The following is a 16,983-nucleotide window of genomic DNA, read 5'->3' as shown; positions in this document are numbered from 1 at the left end:
TTTCATTTTTTCTTATTGAAACCACCGGGGTATACTTAAATCTTTTTTAACGTTTCTACACCTTTAAGTGTTTTTTAACCACTTTCCGTTCGCTTCGCGAGTGCATCGTGATTAACTTGTGTTTAGAAAATAAAAAGTTTTTATCATTTAATTCGGTGCTGGTTTGTTGTTATTGTTTTCTATTGCCTCCCTTTTCAGTCTTTCTCTTCGTCTTTGGGCGCCAATATTTTCTATAATCAGTATTAAATAGTTTGAGAGTTTTATTTGTTTGTTTGCTTATGTGATTAGCAAAGTGCAGGTCGTGAAGAACTGGTTTAAAAAAAAAACAGAGAAAATTAGATATTAAAACAATTTTGTTAAGTTAAAAAATTTACCTTATGGGAATGAAATGGCATTCGTAAAATCTACCAGCCCAAAAAGTTTTCTCCTCCTCATTTTGGAGGGGAAATCCACACATTCTATAAATCTCGCATCGTCGTTTTCATTTATTTTTATTACTTTGTATACTATGGCTTTTCCACTCGTCCACGTACTTCTCAACCGCGCCTCTGCGAATTTCAGTTTAAATAAATAGGTACACATGTGCCTTTTCCCTTTGACGTGGCAGTTTATGCAATTTTTTAATTTAACGTCTTTACATAAGTACTCATGTCTTATCAAATGCTTGGATAACTTTAATCGACAATACTTGCATTGCCGAGAGTCCAATGGCAGGCAGAAATAAAACATGTTTTCCCCTTCCTCCTCCATAATTCTCTCACCGAATTCATCTAATTCAGATGGGGATGGGTTGGAGGTTGTTGGTATTGATGAGGTTATGGAAGGGATTGGGTATGGGTTGGAGGTTGTTGGTATTGATGAGGTTATGGATGGGATTGGGAATGTTATTTTTAATAAATTATTTCATTAATTTTGATGACTTTGTAGACTATTGCTTTCCCAATGGTCCACGTACTTCTCAACCGCGCCTCTGCGAATTTCAGTTTAAATAAATAGGTACACATGTGTCTTTTGCCTTTGACGTGGCAGTTTGGCCAATTTTTTAATTTAACGTCTTTACATAAGTACTCATGTCTTATCAAATGCTTGGATAACTTTTATCGACAATACTTGCATTGCCGAGAGTCCAATGGCAGGCAGAAATAAAACATGTTTTCCCCTTCCTCCTCCATAATTCTCTCACCGAATTCATCTAATTCAGATGGGGATGGGTTGGAGGTTGTTGGGATTGTTGAGGATAAGGAAGGTATTGGGGATGGGTTGGAGGTTGTTGGGATTGTTGAGGATAAGGAAGGGATTGGGGATGGGTTGGAGTTTGTTGGGATTGTTGAGGATAAGGAAGGTATTTGGGATGGATTGGAGGTTGTTGAGATATTTGAGGATAAGGAAGGTATTGGGGATGGATTGGAGGTTGTTGGGATTGTTGAGGATAAGGAAGGTATTGGGGATGGATTGGAGGATGCTGGGATTGATGAGGTTATGGATGGGATTGGGGATGTTATTTTTGATAAATTATTAGATGTTGGTGGCGGTGTTAATGTTGTTGTTGGTGGCGGTGGAATTATTTTTATTTCAGTTATTATTGGTGTTGATCTAGCTATTGTTGTTGTTGGTGGTGGTGGTGGTGGTATTATTGTTAAATTTTGTTGAGTGGATTGTGGTGTTATAGTCGGTATTGTGTTAATGGGTGTTAATGGTGCTAGAATTGTTATGGGTTTTAATTTACGTGCTGGGATATTAATATATATTTATTTTTATTCCCTTGCATGGGTATTATAATTTTGGTCAGAAGTTTGTAACGCAGTGAAGGAGACGTTTCCGACCCTATAAAGTATATATATTCTTGATCAGGATCAATAGGGGAGTCGATATAGCCATGGCTGTCTGTCCTAAAACATGTGTACTCAGATCAAGTTTGAAAATCGCCCCGATCGGACGTCTATATCCTATAGCTCCCATAGGAACAATAGGGTTAAATCGGTTCAAATTTGATGTTTTTCAGAATATTTCGCGCAGTGTAAAAAAAAAAGCTATTGTCATAAATTGCGGCTAAGTCTGCAAGGGTATTAAAACTTCGGCTTGCCGAAGTTAGCTTCCGTCCTCGCTTTAACCTAACTTACTTGTGACTGCTGCAGAATGCTGGCGTAGAGCAGTAACAATACCCGAAAGATTACCAGAAAAAGAATTAATTCTTATCACGGTATTTTCGTTGTTCAAGTGTATAGTAATTTCTTGGGCCTGGTCCATTTTGTAAATTTCACTTTATATGATTTTAAAAATTGAGGCACTGTCTCGCTATCGGGCTGACTGAAGAATGTAGATTTATGCAATTCATTCAGGTATTATCGATATATCGAATATTTGGGCTTACTGAAGAATCGAATAAATTTCTGAAATTCTGCGATATATCGAATTTTTACATCGTTACTAATCACAGAAGTTTAATTATTTCTTTATGAATTTGTTTTTTTAATATTATTAAAGAGTTAATAAAAATAATAATATATTTTTTGTTTATTTTTATATTTATTTTAAAATGTGGGATTTTGTAACAAAGTTCATGATGTTGTTGAAATTGTTGTTCGGGGGGCTTATATTTTTTATATTTTTGTTTATTATGTGCGTTTTTAGGAAAAATAACAATATTTTTAGTTAATTTATTGGAATGCTGTTTACTGTTTTGTAAAAACTTGAAATAGTTGAAAAATAGTATTTTGGCAAGAGGGTACAAAGACACCAATAATTCCAATGTGATCGCTAATTTATCGAAAATGTAAGACTATATAAAAGCTAAGAAAAGTGTTCAAAGTGTTCAAGGCTTATAAAAGTGTTCAAAGTGATCAGTGAATTTATTTAAATATGGGAAGCAGAATAATTTTAGAAAGTGGCATTTTTTCGGATCAAAGTCATTTTGATCTAGAAAACATTATTTTGCATTTGAAAGCTATTCCTACTTAAAAAACTGGATGTTTTAGTTTTTATAAAAACTTGGAATTTTTCTCAGAAACACATTTTTTTTTTAATAGCTGACGAGATGCATTTTAATGTGCTTGAAATAGACATTCCAATTGGTATTCGAAAGGCTTTAGTCTTTATTGCGTGGGCGGTGGACGGAAGCTTAGTCAAAGTACTTACAATACGTTTGGTAAGTAAAATTTCTTTATATGTATGTATGTGTGTATGTCTTTCGACGAAACGGTCGTTTTTGGCGGTAAATTGACTTGCATGCATAGTTTTTTTTTTACTTTGTCTCAGCAATTTGTATAATCAGCAATTTGAGACACAATAGACTATTTTTTATTTAAAAAGTAAATAAGAATCATCGATCTTAAAAAAACAAATATTATACCCACTCTCAAGCAACTCTCCAGCAAACAACTTAATTTTTTTAGAATGGTATCTTTTGTTGGGATGCAGTCAGCGGTAACCATGATAGCTTCTTTTAGTTTTGTATTAATCATCTATGATCATAGGAATCACTAACCTGACGGTCACGTAAGAATCTCCGCTCACATTAACAGTAGCTTCTTTAAAAGGTTGGAGAACATGGCAAAAATCGAGAAAAAATATTCAGTTCTTCCACTGAGAGCATTTCTGGTGAGTTTAAGAGTGACCAAACATAAATATCGGAAATATCATCTCAAAAAATATCAATATCGCCTTTTTTGCCCAAAAAATATCGCGATGACATTTTTTTAAGAGGAAAAATATCGATATATTGATATTTTGATATATTTCCGACATCCCTACAACAAAAGCTTTTCGCTCTTCACAGTGAACGGTCATGTTTTTGTTTTGCGCTCCGACTTTTCATTTTTTCTTATTGAAACCACCGGGGTATACTTAAATCTTTTTTAACGTTTCTACACCTTTAAGTGTTTTTTAACCACTTTCCGTTCGCTTCGCGAGTGCATCGTGATTAACTTGTGTTTAGAAAATAAAAAGTTTTTATCATTTAATTCGGTGCTGGTTTGTTGTTATTGTTTTCTATTGCCTCCCTTTTCAGTCTTTCTCTTCGTCTTTGGGCGCCAATATTTTCTATAATCAGTATTAAATAGTTTGAGAGTTTTATTTGTTTGTTTGCTTATGTGATTAGCAAAGTGCAGGTCGTGAAGAACTGGTTTAAAAAAAAAAACAGAGAAAATTAGATATTAAAACAATTTTGTTAAGTTAAAAAATTTACCTTATGGGAATGAAATGGCATTCGTAAAATCTACCAGCCCAAAAAGTTTTCTCCTCCTCATTTTGGAGGGGAAATCCACACATTCTATAAATCTCGCATCGTCGTTTTCATTTATTTTTATTACTTTGTATACTATGGCTTTTCCACTCGTCCACGTACTTCTCAACCGCGCCTCTGCGAATTTCAGTTTAAATAAATAGGTACACATGTGCCTTTTCCCTTTGACGTGGCAGTTTATGCAATTTTTTAATTTAACGTCTTTACATAAGTACTCATGTCTTATCAAATGCTTGGATAACTTTAATCGACAATACTTGCATTGCCGAGAGTCCAATGGCAGGCAGAAATAAAACATGTTTTCCCCTTCCTCCTCCATAATTCTCTCACCGAATTCATCTAATTCAGATGGGGATGGGTTGGAGGTTGTTGGTATTGATGAGGTTATGGAAGGGATTGGGTATGGGTTGGAGGTTGTTGGTATTGATGAGGTTATGGATGGGATTGGGAATGTTATTTTTAATAAATTATTTCATTAATTTTGATGACTTTGTAGACTATTGCTTTCCCAATGGTCCACGTACTTCTCAACCGCGCCTCTGCGAATTTCAGTTTAAATAAATAGGTACACATGTGTCTTTTGCCTTTGACGTGTCAGTTTGGCCAATTTTTTAATTTAACGTCTTTACATAAGTACTCATGTCTTATCAAATGCTTGGATAACTTTTATCGACAATACTTGCATTGCCGAGAGTCCAATGGCAGGCAGAAATAAAACATGTTTTCCCCTTCCTCCTCCATAATTCTCTCACCGAATTCATCTAATTCAGATGGGGATGGGTTGGAGGTTGTTGGGATTGTTGAGGATAAGGAAGGTATTGGGGATGGGTTGGAGGTTGTTGGGATTGTTGAGGATAAGGAAGGGATTGGGGATGGGTTGGAGTTTGTTGGGATTGTTGAGGATAAGGAAGGTATTTGGGATGGATTGGAGGTTGTTGAGGATAAGGAAGGTATTGGGGATGGATTGGAGGTTGTTGGGATTGTTGAGGATAAGGAAGGTATTGGGGATGGATTGGAGGATGCTGGGATTGATGAGGTTATGGATGGGATTGGGGATGTTATTTTTGATAAATTATTAGATGTTGGTGGCGGTGTTAATGTTGTTGTTGGTGGCGGTGGAATTATTTTTATTTCAGTTATTATTGGTGTTGATCTAGCTATTGTTGTTGTTGGTGGTGGTGGTGGTGGTATTATTGTTAAATTTTGTTGAGTGGATTGTGGTGTTATAGTCGGTATTGTGTTAATGGGTGTTAATGGTGCTAGAATTGTTATGGGTTTTAATTTACGTGCTGGGATATTAATATATATTTATTTTTATTCCCTTGCATGGGTATTAAAATTTTGGTCAGAAGTTTGTAACGCAGTGAAGGAGACGTTTCCGACCCTATAAAGTATATATATTCTTGATCAGGATCAATAGGGGAGTCGATATAGCCATGGCTGTCTGTCCTAAAACATGTGTACTCAGATCAAGTTTGAAAATCGCCCCGATCGGACGTCTATATCCTATAGCTCCCATAGGAACAATAGGGTTAAATCGGTTCAAATTTGATGTTTTTCAGAATATTTCGCGCAGTGTAAAAGCTATTGTCATAAATTGCGGCTAAGTCTGCAAGGGTATTAAAACTTCGGCTTGCCGAAGTTAGCTTCCGTCCTCGCTTTAACCTAACTTACTTGTGACTGCTGCAGAATGCTGGCGTAGAGCAGTAACAATACCCGAAAGATTACCAGAAAAAGAATTAATTCTTATCACGGTATTTTCGTTGTTCAAGTGTATAGTAATTTCTTGGGCCTGGTCTATTTTGTAAATTTCACTTTATATGATTTTAAAAATTGAGGCACTGTCTCGCTATCGGGCTGACTGAAGAATGTAGATTTATGCAATTCATTCAGGTATTATCGATATATCGAATATTTGGGCTTACTGAAGAATCGAATAAATTTCTGAAATTCTGCGATATATCGCATTTTTACATCGTTACTAATCACAGAAGTTTAATTATTTCTTTATGAATTTGTTTTTTTAATATTATTAAAGAGTTAATAAAAATAATACATATCCATTTTTTAATGATTTCTTTATGAATTTGTTTTTTGTAATATTATTAAAGAGTAATAAAAATAATACATGTTTTTATTTAAAATTTTTTATTAATACTTATTTTAGTTGTCATAATTGATGTACATATATATATTTTTTGTTTATTTTTATATTTATTTTAAAATGTGGGATTTTGTAACAAAGTTCATGATGTTGTTGAAATTGTTGTTCGGGGGGCTTATATTTTTTATATTTTTGTTTATTATGTGCGTTTTTAGGAAAAATAACAATATTTTTAGTTAATTTATTGGAATGCTGTTTACTGTTTTGTAAAAACTTGAAATAGTTGAAAAATAGTATTTTGGCAAGAGGGTACAAAGACACCAATAATTCCAATGTGATCGCTAATTTATCGAAAATGTAAGACTATATAAAAGCTAAGAAAAGTGTTCAAAGTGTTCAAGGCTTATAAAAGTGTTCAAAGTGATCAGTGAATTTATTTAAATATGGGAAGCAGAATAATTTTAGAAAGTGGCATTTTTTCGGATCAAAGTCATTTTGATCTAGAAAACATTATTTTGCATTTGAAAGCTATTCCTACTTTAAAAACTGGATGTGTTAGTTTTTATAAAAACTTGGAATTTTTCTCAGAAACACATTTTTTTTTAATAGCTGACGAGATGCATTTTAATGTGCTTGAAATAGACATTCCAATTGGTATTCGAAAGGCTTTAGTCTTTATTGCGTGGGCGGTGGACGGAAGCATAGTCAAAGTACTTACAATACGTTTGGTAAGTAAAATTTCTTTATATGTATGTATGTGTGTATGTCTTTCGACGAAACGGTCGTTTTTGGCGGTAAATTGACTTGCATGCATAGTTTTTTTTTTTACTTTGTCTCGGCAATTTGTATAATCAGCAATTTGAGACACAATAGACTATTTTTTATTTAAAAAGTAAATAAGAATCATCGATCTTAAAAAAACAAATATTATACCCACTCTCAAGCAACTCTCCAGCAAACAACTTAATTTTTTTAGAATGGTATCTTTTGTTGGGATGCAGTCAGCGGTAACCATGATAGCTTCTTTTAGTTTTGTATTAATCATCTATGATCATAGGAATCACTAACCTGACGGTCACGTAAGAATCTCCGCTCACATTAACAGTAGCTTCTTTAAAAGGTTGGAGAACATGGCAAAAATCGAGAAAAAAATATTCAGTTCTTCCACTGCACACTGGTCCCAATGCCCAAAATTTTTGCAAAAACCCATTTTTTTTTTTTGAAGTTATGAAAAAAAAAACATTTTATCTCCTTAGAATAATATACGTTGCATTTAAAAATCGCAATTTCGTTACTGAAATTGCAGCCCTGTTAAATTTGGTAGCCCTGAAAGTCAGCCGTTCGTTGATCAGAAATGTTGACTTTTTGGCGCGCTAAATAAAAGCACACTTTAAAGTAAGATTGCAGAAGTTCTACTTAATATTTTAAAACAAAGTAAAATGGAAAATATTAGTGGAGGTATGTAAAATTTAAGTGTTTAATGCAATATTTGTTTAATGTGATTTGTCTTTATGTATATGTGCTTTTGTAGAATTGTATGTTTAACAATTTTAGCCTAGCATTATTCGTGTTTCGTGGAACAAAAGTAGGTTGGATTGTGCCGGATTATAAAAACTATTAACGCAGTTTTGTTCTTGCATTTATTTACAATACGATGACATAAACCTTTTTTGCTCGTTTTTGCTCCATTTTACAAAAAAAAACTTTTTGCTAGACAACATAGACCTATCTTATGGAGAAATGCTGGAGTATTGGCTCGCACATGGACGCGAAACCGAAAGCCTTTACAACTTTGTGTTGCAGCATCGAATTAGAAACATAAAGCAAAACATAGAGGATCCTTTAAAAAAGAGGATTAAGAACTTTGTTGCTTATGTGGATGCTGGAATAAAAAATTTGCTCTCGGATAGTTCCAAGGTATAAGGCGCAGAAAGAAAGTTTTCTTGCATTACGTTTTCAAGCGAAATTTCAGCCATCAGATTATTTTAAAGAATCCCCCAATAGTGGAGGACGGCCACGATTAAGCTATGATGAAGGGCGTTCTCGATTAAAGCATAGATTAGCTTGCGAAGTTTCAGCAGAAAATAATAATGACGTCAATCTCCTTGCTCATGCAACTACTATCGCGGCCAAAAAAGCGATAGATAAATGCAGACCTAAAGGTCTATATATTACAGAATCTGTCGCGTCTGTCTCATTACAGAACTTATTAAGCCACACAGCCGAGCGTATTATGCTGTTACAAAAAGACGTGTTCAATGTTTATAAAGATATTTCCGGTTTGACATTAATTGCCAGTTATGGATTTGACGGTTCAACTGGGCAATGCCTTTACAAGCAAAATTTCGCCCTACAGACACAGACACATTCGATCAGTCTCTGTTTGTGACAACACTAATTCCGCTTAAGTTAGTGGATTCAATAGGTCGAGTTATTTGGATGAATCGGTCTCCGCAGTCTGTTCGATTTTGCAGGCCTCTACAAATTGAATTCATAAAAGAAACACAAAGTCATATCAGAGCAGAGAAAAAACGACTGGACTCGGAAATTGAAAATTTAGTGCCGTTTGTTTTCACAGATGAAAGCAACAGCGTTTTCCCCATAAATTTTAAACTGAAAATGACATTAATTGATGGGAAAGTTCTTAATACTTTGACAGAAACCAATTCGACCCAGTCTTGCCCAATCTGTGGAGCGAGGCCCCTGGACTTCATGACTGTCGCTGATGTTCAATCGGACAAATTTACGCCGAAGAACTCCCAAGTGCTCGAGTATGGAGTAAGTCCTCTACATGCGTGGATTCGTTTTTTCGAATTTGTTTTAAAAGTGTCATACAGAATTGGTATTCACAAGTGGCAAGTACGTGGCCCTCAAGACAAAGAAAAAGTGGCTGCCCGGAAAAAAGAAATTCAGCGCAAATTATGGGAGGAGCTTGGGCTCCATGTCGATAAGCCCAAAGCAAATGGAAGCGGCAATACCAACGACGGAAACACAGTGAGGAGAGCATTTTTCCATACCGAAAAATTTGCAAATGCACTTGGGTTCGACCAGGAGATTTTGAAAAATTTCTATTTTATTTTAATAGCAATTTCAAGCAACTTTGAAATAGATGCTTCAAAATTTAAAAGTTTCTGCGCAAAAACTGCATTTTTATATATAGGCAAGTATCCCTGGTACCCAATGTCAGCTACTGTACATAAAGTACTAGCTCATAGGGCCCAGATCGTTGCCGCATCGTCCCTTCCACTTGGTTGCCTAGGCGAAAATGCATCCGAAGCTCGGAACAAAATTTATAAAAATGATAGACGTTCGCATGCAAGACAAAATAGTCGCTTAAACACCATGACTGACGTTTTTTGTAGAGCACTTGATTCATCAGATCCGATGGTTTCCAGCATCCACATCAAGGAAAGAGTTCATCAAAACAAAAAATGCAGCAGTTACCCATTAGAAGTTATTGATCTTTTAACACCACCAAATGTCGATTTCCTAAATAGTTATCCTACTGCAGATAATGATGAAAATGACTTGGATACATTTGAATGTAACGATGCCTATTCCTTTGATTTAGATGTTGAAAGTGATTAAAAATTAATTAAGTATATATATATATATAATTTTTCAAGATGCATTATTTAGTTTGGAAGTTGAAAATTGGTAGGGCGGGAGGGGATAGGGGATTGAAAGGATATTTACTAAAGTTATTTTATATATATTTAAAATTTATTGGATATATTGGCTATTGGCTTTACTAAAGTTTTTTTTATAAATATTTAAAATTTATTGGATATATTGGCCCAATTTTCATGAATGTTTTGTAAATCCCAGGGTGCATTTCTATGGGGCGGAAAGGAAGGCGTGGCCCGATCGGCACAAAATTTTTTCCAGACTTTGCATATATAGTAACTATGTAGTGTGCCAAGTTTCAAGTCTGTAGCTTCATTTTTCTAGTTTATGCAAAAATATTGGTCATTGGGACCAGTGTGCACTGAGAGCATTTCTGGTGAGTTTAAGAGTGACCAAACATAAATATCGGAAATATCATCTCAAAAAATATCAATATCGCCTTTTTTTGCCCAAAAAATATCGCGATGACATTTTTTTAAGAGGAAAAATATCGATATATTGATATTTTGATATATTTCCGACATCCCTACAACAAAAGCTTTTCGCTCTTCACAGTGAACGGTCATGTTTTTGTTTTGCGCTCCGACTTTTCATTTTTTCTTATTGAAACCACCGGGGTATACTTAAATCTTTTTTAACGTTTCTACATCTTTAAGTGTTTTTTAACCACTTTCCGTTCGCTTCGCGAGTGCATCGTGATTAACTTGTGTTTAGAAAATAAAAAGTTTTTATCATTTAATTCGGTGCTGGTTTGTTGTTATTGTTTTCTATTGCCTCCCTTTTCACTCTTTCTCTTCGTCTTTGGGCGCCAATATTTTCTATAATCAGTATTAAATAGTTTGAGAGTTTTATTTGTTTGTTTGCTTATGTGATTAGCAAAGTGCAGGTCGTGAAGAACTGGTTTAAAAAAAAAACAGAGAAAATTAGATATTAAAACAATTTTGTTAAGTTAAAAAATTTACCTTATGGGAATGAAATGGCATTCGTAAAATCTACCAGCCCAAAAAGTTTTCTCCTCCTCATTTTGGAGGGGAAATCCACACATTCTATAAATCTCGCATCGTCGTTTTCATTTATTTTTATTACTTTGTATACTATGGCTTTTCCACTCGTCCACGTACTTCTCAACCGCGCCTCTGCGAATTTCAGTTTAAATAAATAGGTACACATGTGCCTTTTCCCTTTGACGTGGCAGTTTATGCAATTTTTTAATTTAACGTCTTTACATAAGTACTCATGTCTTATCAAATGCTTGGATAACTTTAATCGACAATACTTGCATTGCCGAGAGTCCAATGGCAGGCAGAAATAAAACATGTTTTCCCCTTCCTCCTCCATAATTCTCTCACCGAATTCATCTAATTCAGATGGGGATGGGTTGGAGGTTGTTGGTATTGATGAGGTTATGGAAGGGATTGGGTATGGGTTGGAGGTTGTTGGTATTGATGAGGTTATGGATGGGATTGGGAATGTTATTTTTAATAAATTATTTCATTAATTTTGATGACTTTGTAGACTATTGCTTTCCCAATGGTCCACGTACTTCTCAACCGCGCCTCTGCGAATTTCAGTTTAAATAAATAGGTACACATGTGTCTTTTGCCTTTGACGTGGCAGTTTGGCCAATTTTTTAATTTAACGTCTTTACATAAGTACTCATGTCTTATCAAATGCTTGGATAACTTTTATCGACAATACTTGCATTGCCGAGAGTCCAATGGCAGGCAGAAATAAAACATGTTTTCCCCTTCCTCCTCCATAATTCTCTCACCGAATTCATCTAATTCAGATGGGGATGGGTTGGAGGTTGTTGGGATTGTTGAGGATAAGGAAGGGATTGGGGATGGGTTGGAGTTTGTTGGGATTGTTGAGGATAAGGAAGGTATTTGGGATGGATTGGAGGTTGTTGAGATTGTTGAGGATAAGGAAGGTATTGGGGATGGATTGGAGGTTGTTGGGATTGTTGAGGATAAGGAAGGTATTGGGGATGGATTGGAGGATGCTGGGATTGATGAGGTTATGGATGGGATTGGGGATGTTATTTTTGATAAATTATTAGATGTTGGTGGCGGTGTTAATGTTGTTGTTGGTGGCGGTGGTGGTGGTATTATTGTTAAATTTTGTTGAGTGGATTGTGGTGTTATAGTCGGTATTGTGTTAATGGGTGTTAATGGTGCTAGAATTGTTATGGGTTTTAATTTACGTTCTGGGATATTAATATATATTTATTTTTATTCCCTTGCATGGGTATTATAATTTTGGTCAGAAGTTTGTAACGCAGTGAAGGAGACTTTTCCGACCCTATAAAGTATATATATTCTTGATCAGGATCAATAGGGGAGTCGATATAGCCATGGCTGTCTGTCCTAAAACATGTGTACTCAGATCAAGTTTGAAAATCGCCCCGATCGGACGTCTATATCCTATAGCTCCCATAGGAACAATAGGGTTAAATCGGTTCAAATTTGATGTTTTTCAGAATATTTCGCGCAGTGTAAAAGCTATTGTCATAAATTGCGGCTAAGTCTGCAAGGGTATTAAAACTTCGGCTTGCCGAAGTTAGCTTCCGTCCTCGCTTTAACCTAACTTACTTGTGACTGCTGCAGAATGCTGGCGTAGAGCAGTAACAATACCCGAAAGATTACCAGAAAAAGAATTAATTCTTATCACGGTATTTTCGTTGTTCAAGTGTATAGTAATTTCTTGGGCCTGGTCCATTTTGTAAATTTCACTTTATATGATTTTAAAAATTGAGGCACTGTCTCGCTATCGGGCTGACTGAAGAATGTAGATTTATGCAATTCATTCAGGTATTATCGATATATCGAATATTTGGGCTTACTGAAGAATCGAATAAATTTCTGAAATTCTGCGATATATCGCATTTTTACATCGTTACTAATCACAGAAGTTTAATTATTTCTTTATGAATTTGTTTTTTTAATATTATTAAAGAGTTAATAAAAATAATACATATCAATTTTTTTAATGATTTTTTTATGAATTTGTTTTTTGTAATATTATTAAAGAGTAATAAAAATAATACATGTTTTTATTTAAAATTTTTTGTTAATACTTATTTTAGTTGTCATAATTGATGTACATATATATATTTTTTGTTTATTTTTATATTTATTTTAAAATGTGGGATTTTATAACAAAGTTCATGATGTTGTTGAAATTGTTGTTCGGGGGGCTTATATTTTTTATATTTTTGTTTATTATGTGCGTTTTTAGGAAAAATAACAATATTTTTAGTTAATTTATTGGAATGCTGTTTACTGTTTTGTAAAAACTTGAAATAGTTGAAAAATAGTATTTTGGCAAGAGGGTACAAAGACACCAATGGTACCAATGTGGTCAAAGCTTATAAAAGTGTTCAAAGTGATCAGTGAATTTATTTAAAAATGGGAAGCAGAATAATTTTAGAAAGTGGCATTTTTTCGGATCAAAGTCATTTTGATCTAGAAAACATTATTTTGCATTTGAAAGCTATTCCCACTTTAAAAACTGGATGTGTTAGTTTTTATAAAAACTTGGAATTTTTCTCAGAAACACATTTTTTTTTAATAGCTGACGAGATGCATTTTAATGTGCTTGAAATAGACATTCCAATTGGTATTCGAAAGGCTTTAGTCTTTATTGCGTGGGCGGTGGACGGAAGCATAGTCAAAGTACTTACAATACGTTTGGTAAGTAAAATTTCTTTATATGTATGTATGTGTGTATGTCTTTCGACGAAACGGTCGTTTTTGGCGGTAAATTGACTTGCATGCATAGTTTTTTTTTTTACTTTGTCTCTTTTTAATTTTTGTTTATACATATGTATTGCTTTTCAATTTCTTTGTACAGCGGCAGACTTGTCTTGCCAAGGTAGTTGATAATATCTTTTAAAGACTCTTTCCAGGAAATACGATATTTCAAATTTAACTGCTTCTCAACAAACCCAGCTGATTGACAGTACGACCAAAGACCAATATAATCATGTTTATATTGGTCTTTGGTACGACCGTAGCACGCTTAGATCTGATGAACTCTCAAAATTTTGGACACACTGGAAAGACTAAAGTTTTTACGATAGCGTAATCGTTTGTCGATCTGGATACTAGGCTTTAATCTTATCCGCTAGGGTTCACCCAATGTTCATTTCCGCAGTCAGTTTTTATACCCTTGCAGAGGGTATTATAATTTCAGTCAAAAGTTTGCAACGCAGTGAAGGAGACATTTCCGACTCTATAAAGTATATATATTCTTGATCAGCATCACCAGGAGAGTCGATCTAGCCATGTCCGTCTGTCCGTCCGTCTGTCCGTCCGTCTGTCCGTCCGTCTGTCCGTCCGTCCGTTTCTACGCAAACTAGTCCCTCAGTTTTAAAGCTATCTGCTTGAAACTTTCCCAAAAGTTGTATTTCTATTGCAGGTAGTATATAAGTCGGAACGAGCCGGATCGGGCCACTATATCATATAGCTGCCATATAACTGAACGATCGGAAATGCCATAACTTTGATGTTTTTAAAGTTAGGAAGTTGGGATTTTCTATGGGTTTTATTTTTGGCCCATCAGTCTGACCTACCAAATTTCATAAGGATCGGCTGACTATATCCTATAGCCGCAATATAACTGATTGATCGGAAATGCCATAACTTTGGTGTTTGTTAAGTTAGGAAGTTGGGATTATCTATGGGTTTTATTTTTGGCCAATCAATCCGACCTGCCAAATTTCATAAGGATCGGCCGACTATATCCTATAACTGCCATATAACTGAACGATTGGAAATGACATAACTTTGGTGTTTTTAAAGTTAGGAAGTTGGGATTTTTTACGAGTATTAAGAATGCATCATATGAATAACCGATCCGGTTTTGAAGAATATAATTTACAGAATATTCTGCAAGGGTATATCAACTTCGGCTGCGCCCGAAGTTAGCTTTCTTTCTTGTTTTGAATTAATTCCATTTAATATACCCCATATTCTGGATATTGGCCACCTCAAGTTGTCAGCCATAAGGAGACACAACGTAAATAGAGACCTACTGACGCCATATATAACAAATTTCGCTACTGGTGAAGCAAATCGAACCATTCAGAGTATAGTTTATGAAATTGGTGTGATTTCGCTATAAATACAGTTGAACCATTTCTAATTTCATATTATGCATTATATTAAGCATAGAAGAAGAAGAGGTAAGTTGTTTTAAAATTTAATTGTAAATTCGAAAAAAATGTTTTCACTTTTTTCTATTGCAGTAACATAACTTTAGTGTCAGAAAAATATTTGTTAAATAGTTAATAGTGAATAGTAACAACGATGGATAAAGATATACGTATTTTAAAATAACAAATTATTATTAATTATTATTATTAATAAACTGAATTGACACCCAAATAAATAATAATTTGATTACCTTTAATTGAAAATTCAATGGAAATTCCATTACAATTCTTATTTTATTTTGTTTGCTTAAAAAACATTGTGGATTACAATTTGTAATTTGTAATTAAAAGATAGACACCAATAACCTAAATCAAATCAGTCTTACCTTGAACTTCACCAGCTCATGGCTGTTAGCCATGAGAACAGCCTTGAACTGAATACGCTCCAAGCTAAGACCCAGTTCAGTGGCCCTGACACTGACGACGCTCTAGTTTACTTCATGCCCGGCCTTTTTGGACGCTTGCCAAGTTGAGTCGGCGATGTGGAGAAGCCCCCTCCTCTGGAGAACCCCCAATCACCCGCCCCGTCCAACCCGAAACCAGACCCATTCCCCAATGGAGAGCCACTGGCCAGTCGACTGCCAGACCACGCTCTGACCAAACACAAATGGTATGCTTGGGGAACTTCGAGTGGATGTGATTTGCGCCGCTGCTGGCGATGACGACAATGCCGGGGCGTCGTCCACTTGTTGCTCGATCGTGCGCCCCTGTTACCGAAACTGGATTTTGGGGCCTGACTGACCGCACTATCGGTGCCGGGACGGACAAGCGAGGCGTTGACACTTGCCAATGCTCAATGTACCAATCAACCATCGAACCGCCGCGAACTGAACCGCACCACTGCACCACCGACCGCAGCAGCCACACCCACTCGGGTGGTTGACTGTGGTTAGTTACCGCTACGCGCCGACAATTAGCGAATAACCTTAACCTTAGCTTCCAAAAAAGCTCAAATCACAACCTGTGCTATGAGGCTCACAAAGTGCTTAGCTGGTGGCCGGGCCACCCGAAATACAGCGTCGAGGAAAACCGAGAGTTCATTTAACCCGCCACGCATCGAGTGAATATTGCCGCCTCCCCATTGAACCCCCCACCACCCCTCCACCCGATACCGAAAAACCGAACGCTCACAAAACACGGGGAACTTGTTTCGGCACATCTCAATGCCACTTGGAGATTATATGAGTTGCTTATGTCATCGACAGACGAGCAAAAACCCCCATGTATTCCCCTACCAACAGCCAGCAGTTTGCCAAAATTCGCTTTGACCTACTGATTGCCGAAAAAGTTTGCGAAATTCGCGAAATTCGCAAAATCCTTGAGTTTCAAGGTGCGTCCTTCACTTGGCAATGGGAACGGCCCCAAAATTACGGTCAAGGCGAGCGCTTCAACCAGCCGAAGGTTAATATTTGCAGGCGAGGCTAACGAGAACGAGAATGCCAGAAAGAGATCGAGTCGTGTGTCAGCAGAGGTCTCGTTCTCGCGGTGCGCTACAAGGCTTGGAGCATATTAATTCTTTTGCTATCATGGGCCAACCCTAGCTTTCTTATTTTCAAACATATTTATATTTTGTTTTTCAAAGCAATGCAACAAAAAATATAAGCAATGGGGGCGCCTCCAGTGAATCTCAAAAGGAATTTTAAATACTCATCAATTATGTATGTACAAATTTGCTAAGGCAATAAACATATGTATATTAGAGAAATTGTGTTCTTTGGCTGTTAATACTTATCTTACTTAATAGAAACAGTCTAAATATTACCAATCAACAAAGTTATTTACCGTTCTATTCTTGAG

This window comes from Drosophila rhopaloa, unplaced genomic scaffold (genome assembly GCF_018152115.1).
Source record: "Drosophila rhopaloa isolate 14029-0021.01 unplaced genomic scaffold, ASM1815211v1 contig_2, whole genome shotgun sequence".
Classification (NCBI taxonomy): Eukaryota; Metazoa; Arthropoda; class Insecta; order Diptera; family Drosophilidae; genus Drosophila; species Drosophila rhopaloa.
The sequence above is the reverse complement of the archived record's forward strand: the minus strand, read 5'-3'. Positions refer to the sequence as shown.